At 52.7% G+C, this 7,443-nt stretch overlaps 1 protein-coding gene across 1 annotated transcript in view; it reads left to right on the forward strand.

The window, feature by feature from the left end:
* MYO9B (myosin IXB) overlaps positions 1–7,443 on the forward strand; it is a 66,574-nt gene that overhangs the window by 12,723 nt on the left and 46,408 nt on the right. The window lies entirely within an intron of this gene.

Genomic DNA, 7,443 nt, shown 5'->3' on the forward strand with positions numbered 1-7,443 from the left:
GGGGGGGGGGGGGGGGGGTGCGGGCAGTAGGGAAGGGGTGGCCGTCTGGAAGGCGGGGCTCACTGTTGCTCACTGTTCTCCCTGGGCCCTGCAGACCTGCATGGCCGCCTCTCTGGGCTCTGCCTAGAAAAAGCGCAGACCCCTGACACTTTGCAGCCATCTAAGGGTATTTTAGACAAAAGGAGAACTTATATTTTTGGGAATGCTGCATCTGAGAGAAAAGTGAAATTATGGGTTGTATTTTAAGCACCCAGAAAGGCCCCTTCAGAGTGTACGGAAAAGGTTGATTAAAAGGCAAAGCATAGCCGGGGCCCGGGACACCCTTGCCGCAGCCACCACCCATTTCCGAAGGTCCTGGACACTTTGCTGCAGCAGGACTGCGCAGGGCAGGGGAGTGTCGGGCGGGCTGGCAGCCGGTTAGTTTCCTGGCGATTGCCCAGGATGGAGGGACCCCGGCGACCCATCCCCAGCATCGCCGGGAAGCTGCCCTCTGAAATTTCCCCTGTGTCAGGCAGCTACCAGCTGGCCACAGCCAACTTCCAAGGCCAAGCCCTGCGGGACTCCAGTTACCTGAGGCCCCTGGAGCCTGAGTCGCGGTCACCTGCCCCGCTACTGAGCAGCCCTGCAACCCCAGCGTGGGGCTGCTGACCAGTTCCTTTTAGGGGGAGGAGAGAACGGCACCACATGGCAGCAGTAGATACCCAGGCCCAGAGCCTTCCATGAGGGGGACCCTCAGGGAACACTGCGTGGTGTCATTGCCCCTGTAAGGTCATCTGTGAGACTGTAACCTCTCCTGGCTGAACGCAACTCTGGGACCCAGGGACCCCCGGGGTAGCTGACTTTTTAATGGAGTTCAAGGCTTGGTTCTCAGCTGGCATGATTCTTCCCTGAGGGCACGTTGGACAACATCTGCAAACTGGCATCTGGAGAGTAGAAGCTAGGGATGCTTGCTGTTTAAGGTCCTACGGTGCACAGGACAGACCCCCACCACGCGCACACACACAGTGATCTGGCCCCAAATGCCAGCAGTGCCAGGGCCGAGGGATCTGCTGGAGTTCAGGGGCCTCTAGGATATATGGTAAAAATCCAGCCTGGGGCTCTGGGGCTCCTACCTGGACAAAGGTACTCATTGGAGATTGAAAGGAGTAAGGAAAGAGAAGGTGACAAGGACACACAGCCCCTGAGGGAACACCTTCAGTTCTGCTGAAGTGCTTGGACCAGTTCCTGCCCTTTGGTATGTGACCGCACCCCCTTCCACCAGAATTTACCACGTGGAGCACCTCAGGGCCCAGTCCCGCCCCCTGCCAGGACACCAGGAAGACGGGACAGCCTCATGCTGTGTGACCTGCAGCAAGTCTGCGTGTCTGCTCTGCCTGCTGATCTCTCACCCCAGGGCCTTTGCATGCACTACATCCTCAGTCTAGAATGCCCTTGCCCCTAGTAATCTAGCTAAGTCCTGTCCCAAGGCCTTCTGGGAAACCCAAAGGTACAGAGTCATGGCACAGAGCCAGTACACACAGCTCCCACCACCCCACATCCTGAGGCCACTTGGTGTTCCAGGGCTGTTTCTTTTTTACTATTATTATTATTTTTAAAAAATATTTTTTTAATGTTTATTTATTTTTGGTGGGAGAGAGAGAGACGGAGCATGAGCGGTGGAAGGAAGGGCAGAGAGCGAGGGAGACACAGAATCTGAAGCAGGCTCTAGGCTCTGAGCTAGGTGTCAGCACAGAGCCCGACGCAGGGCTCAAACTCCCAGACCACGAGACCATGACCTGAGCTGAAGTTGGATGCTTAACTGACTGAGCCGCCCAGGCGCCTCAAGGGCTGTTCATTAGTCAAGTTGGGTAGTCCCGGCTCTGGAAGAGCAGGGGTTAAGTGTGTGCTGAGATGAGGTCACAGTAACACCAGTGGGGGAGGATGCCTCATGGGAGACGCCGTGGAGAGGGTCACGAGAACCGCAGAGGCCAATGAGAGAAGCCACGTTACAAAAGGCCACATATCCTGTGATCCCATCCTTATATGCCCAGAACAGGCAAGTCCATAGGGAAAGAAAATAACGATCGGCTAACCTGGGGAGGGGGACAGGGAGTGACCGCTCGCAGGGGTGGGGTTTTCTTTTGGGGGCGATGAAATGTTCTGGCACTTGCTAGAGGCGACAGTTGCACATGGTGAACATAGCACATGCCCCTGAATTGCACACTAAAAATCGTTACAACGGTGATCTTTTATGTCATAGGAACCTCACAGTTGAAACAGAAATGCAGGGGTGCCTGGGTGGCTCAGTCGGTTGGGCGTCTGACTTCAGCTCAGATCATGATCTCGCGGTTCATGGGTTTGAGGCCCGCATTAGGCTCTGTGCTGACAGCTCAGAGCCTGGAGCGTGATTCGGATTCTGTGTCTCCCTCTCTCTCTGCCCCTCCCCTGCTCACTCTGTCTCTCAAAATAAAGACATTTAAAAAAATAATTACATTTAAAAAGAAACAAAAATGCCAAGTGGGCTCTACACATCTGGAACGTTCCACGTCCCCTCCCTGAATCCCTCCCATAGATCCTGCATCTTGCTGCCGTCAGTAGCCAGACCAGGGAGGGTTATAAGGAGTACATGTCCCAGATGAAATTCTGCAAATACAGTTTCTTAGCAGGCAGGAGCCCAGATGTCCTAGACATTGTTCTCTTGGCTCTGTGACCTCTTTGGTGGCTTCAGGCACACTCGAGTGTCTCCATCACCCTGAGCCCCATCCCTGAAGAACAGGCCACAGGATGCTTAGATGGAATTTCTCAAACAAGGGAGGCAAACGCCTCAAAAATCTGTCATCCAGCCCATTCTTCCATCCACGGAAGCCCACTGGGAACACCCATTATGCTGATTGCTGAGACTCCAGGTGCTGAGTGGTGGTGACATTGGCCAGAGGGGACTGGCAGCGGCCCCGCCATGGTACGTACCCTGGATTGGGCCGCGGCCCCAGTAGAGAGGCTCGGACCACAGTTCCGCAAGCTGATTCCGTTAAAGGCCCCATAGTCCACACTTCCAGATTGGAGGCCCGTGCAGCCTCCGCCTCAGTTGTGTAACACGGCCCGCAAAGAGCAAAGGCGACACAGAAAATACATAAATGAGTGGGTGGGGCCATTCAAGGAAAGGCTGAGAGACTCGATATGGAGGCATCAGGGAGCCAGGAAGACTGAACATGGTAGGGGATCATGGACCGGATCCTGGAACAGAAGAGGGACGTTACGGGAAAACCGAGGACATCTGCCTCAGACATGACCATAATTAACAACTCCATCAATGTTGGTTTGTCAATCGTAAGCAATACAGGGTTAATAGGGAAGCTGTGGGGTACTCGGGACTTTGGCTGGAACATTCTGTAATAACTTTCCATAAATCCAAAACTATTCTAAAATGAAAAGTTCATATTTTTGGTAAAAAGGCATTCAGCCACGGGCGCCTGGGTGGCTCCGTCGGTTAAGCGTCCGACTCTTGATTTCCACTCAGGTCATGACCTCGCGGTTTCGGGACTTCGAGCCCCACATCGGGCTCTGTGCTGACAGTGCAGTGCCTGCTTGGGATTCTCCCTCTCTCTGCCCTGACCCTGTTCATGCTCTCTCTTTCTCTCTCTCTCAAAATAAAATTTTTTTTTTTTTTAAAAAAAGATCATTCAGCCAGATTTGGCCTGTGGGGCAGTTTGCAGACCCTGGGCTTAGATAAGTTCCCACCACCTCGATGAAATATTCAAAGTAAACCTCAGACAGGTAAGGTCCTGGCAAACTGAACTTGGACTGCACGTACCTCCCCCCTAGCCAAGGGTGTTTCCCAGACGAGCCGTTGCTTCTCAGAGCTGTGAGGACCCAAAGCCAGGAGGCAGCTGTCAGCAAGGATGCCTTCTCCTGCGCCTGTCTGGGCCTCGTCACAAGGGCCTCCCCCACCCCTCCACCTTACCATGACTGGCAGAACAAGCTTGTCAAGTGGGACAGGGGCTAGACCTGCCTAGGGTTGGGGTGCAGGTGGGGAGTCACCAATCCTGGCAAAGCCCTGTACTATGAAAGCTTCCCTTCTCTCGGGGCTAAACATCAGGAAGGCAGTCGGATTTAAACTAAGTGTATTGGGGCACCTGGGTGGCTTAGTCGGTTAAGCATCCGACATCGGCTCAGGTCATGATCTCAACGGTTCATGGGTTCGAGCCCCGCGTCTGGCTCTGTGCCAACAGCTCGGAGCCTGGAGCCAGCTTCGGATTCTGTGTCTCCCTCTCTCTCGTCCCCTCCTCCACTTGTGCTCTGCCTCTCCCTGTCTCAAAATAAATAAGAAACAAACAAAAAATTAAAAAATAAAAAAAAGAAGCTCCCACAGCTCATACTTGGGGTCTCAACTTTTTCTTTCCCTCTCCCCAGCCCACCAGAGTGGCACTGGGATTGGAGTGGCCCCAAGATAACAGGTATGCCCACCCCAGGTATGGGCGATGGGGTCAAAGGCAACCCCTTCTCCAGGGACACGGAGAGAGTCCATAGTGCCTGCATGAGAGCAGCAACATGCTCTGGAGACCCTCCCACCCCCAGCCCACCTGTGGGAGCTCACCTTTCCTCCCTACATGCAAATGCTTGGTTTTGCTGTATAGAAAGTACCAAAAGCCCTCAGTGTCCTCACACGTGCCACCCAAGTCCATGCTCTTCGGGACCTGGGCAGGGAAGCAGTCGTCCTACAGAGCTGAAACCTTCCATAACGAACTGCGCACTCACAGGGCACGTCCCCTACTCACACTCGCCTCGCAGCCTGCTCTGTCCCAGGTACATCCCACTACACAAACGCCACACAGATCAGTTGCAGAGCGAGGTGGACAAGGTTCAGGATATCAGGAAGTCCTCACGTAACCCGGAGCAGAGAATTGCTCCGAGGCCAGTTACTCGCCCACATCCATGTGCAGCAGGCGAGGATGTGGTTCTGGGTGCTAAAAATGAAGAACACAGGCCCAGATGTACCAGGCAGATAGAAACAAGAGAGAACAGAACTGCAGTTCTGTGGACCCAGAGAAGGCAGAGCTCGGGCTCTAAAGGTTACATGTGACAGCATTCATCGTAATGCCAAAAGCCTCAGTTTACACTTAAGGTGTAATAGTTGCCAGTGGCTGTGCGCCAAACACAGATGCTGTCATTACAAAGTGGAAATTGTAGAAGATACCAGGAGAAACAGATACGAACACGTAGCAGGAGGCTGGTTGAGTGGGCAGCAAATCAGCAGGCGTGTAATATGCCTAAACTGTGTGTTTAGACAGATCTGTGGCCATATCGCAAACCCTTGACTCTGATATGGGAATAAGTTTAAGTGTTCATGGAGCATTCACAAAACTCATTCCTGTATCAGGCCACCGAGAAAGCATCTAGAACTTCCAAAAGTAGAAACACAACAAGCAGTACCCTTAACAATGCAATAAAACTAGAAATTAATGTAAAAAAAATTTTAAGGTTTATTCTGAGAGACAGAGCACGAGCAGGGGAGAGGCCGAGAGAGAGGGAGACACAGAACCAGGCTCCGAGCTGCCCGCACAGTTGGATGTGGGACTCGAACCCGTGAACTATGAGATCGTGATGTAAGCCTAAGTTGGACCTTAACCGACTAAGTTACCCAAGCACCCGTAGAAATTAATTTTTTAAAGGCCCTTCCACATGATCTTTTTGAAAAAGAAATTGTAAGTCTCTGTTAACTCCTGGATGAAGGGAGATCTATAAACCGACATTACAGATTTTCTAAAAATTAGTGATGAAAACTATATATTATCAGAATCCATAAGACCCTTTAAAGCAGCACCAAGAGGAAAATTCATAGCCATAAGCACTTTACATTCACAAATATGAATGAATGAAAGTGACTTAATTTCCCAGCTCAAAAACTTGAGAAAAAAGATCAAGTAAACCCCCAAGAGAATGATTTGGCTGTCACAACAGAGAATATGAGCCTGCAGGGATCTTGATGAATTCCTCAAATATTTTTGGTGCAGTAGGAACCAAGCAAGTCCTCTCCTCTCAAAGCTCGATCTGTTCTTTAGCCTTTCTGTGATCTAGCACGTGGTTTCATGATAACCTAAACAAAAACGTAGCGAGATATGAGATACAATAACTTGTTTCATACATGGTGTTCTCCTCCCCCTCATCCTGTTCCTCCTCCTCCTCCTTGTTCCGGTCCCCCAGGGCCTTGGTCTGGTCCCCCAGGAGCCCTTGCTGGTCTTCAGTCTTTCTGTGCAAGTCTGTGGCTGATCGTTGGTGCCAGTCCTAATAAGAGAGACAGAGCCTGTTACACACTGTGGGCACGGAGGGGGGTGAGGGTCCCGTCCCGTCGTCACTCGGCTCTCCGCAAATGCCTGCTGTCCTTCCGTCCGTCCATCCAGCAGCTGGCTGTTGAGAGCTGCTGGTTGCCCCCAAGCCCCATGGGGAACAAACAGGAAGGGAAGAGAATCCAGTCAGAGGCAGGGTGTCAGCAGGGCCCTGGAAAGCCCCCACTTCCTGCCCCGTACCTCCAGGCCCCCTGAGTCTGCAGTGCTGCCTGGGCAAGCTGGCAGCGGCGGGGAGGCCCCTGTCTCCCACCCCACGGCCCCCTCCTCACACCAACATTACCACCCTCCCCCCATCGTCATCCTTGCCCTCCCCTGGCACCTTCCCTCCCGAGAACCGGCCTCCCCCTTCACTGCTCCCCATACAGCACTTCCGTGGGAATCGCTTTCATCGTACTTCTACTTCTGCACTTCCTGGGACCTTGTGGGCCGATCTGGTCCTCCATGCTGTAAGGTCCTGCTTCTCTGGGTCCCCGCTGTGCCCCGGGAGACCAGTCCATCCAGACGACGCTCAGCTGCCCTGTGTCTGAGTGTCCGTGTACCTGAGGGCCCCAAGAACAGAGGCCAGCACGCTTGTCCCGTGAAGGACCCCCGGGTGGCTTTCATCTCTGCCGCTGTAGTCCGAGAACGGGTACAGACTGTTAACAGACACGGGACAGAGTTGTTACCAGAGCAGAACTTTATTCATGGATGCCGGAAGCTGAACTTCATATCGTTTTCACGTGTGGTTCAATGTTCTTTTTGATTTTTTTTTTTTACAAGTGTTTAAAAACGTGGAAACCGTTTTTAGCTCACAGATTGTGCAGAAACAGGTAGCCGGCCGCACTTTGCCAATCTCAGGAGAGGTCCGTGCCCGAGGCTGCCCCCCACTGCTGGGCACCGGGAGGGGGTCCTCTGCACAGCCGCGTTCCAGATGTGCAAGTTCTCTGTCACTGCCTCAGGCTGCAGTGGCAGAATCAAGTCACTCTGACAAAGCTTCGGATACTTATTACGGAGCCCCTCACGGAACAAGTTTGCCTGCCTCTGGTTCACACAGTATCGCTCCATCTTTAAACAACCTGCAGAGTTGGAAGTTCTCTCCCTCATTTCACTGGAGGGGAATCTGAAAACAAAGAGCATTTAA

The sequence above is a fragment of the Crocuta crocuta genome, unplaced genomic scaffold (genome assembly GCF_008692635.1).
Source record: "Crocuta crocuta isolate KB4526 unplaced genomic scaffold, BGI_CrCroc_1.0 scaffold77, whole genome shotgun sequence".
NCBI classification, from domain to species: domain Eukaryota; kingdom Metazoa; phylum Chordata; class Mammalia; order Carnivora; family Hyaenidae; genus Crocuta; species Crocuta crocuta.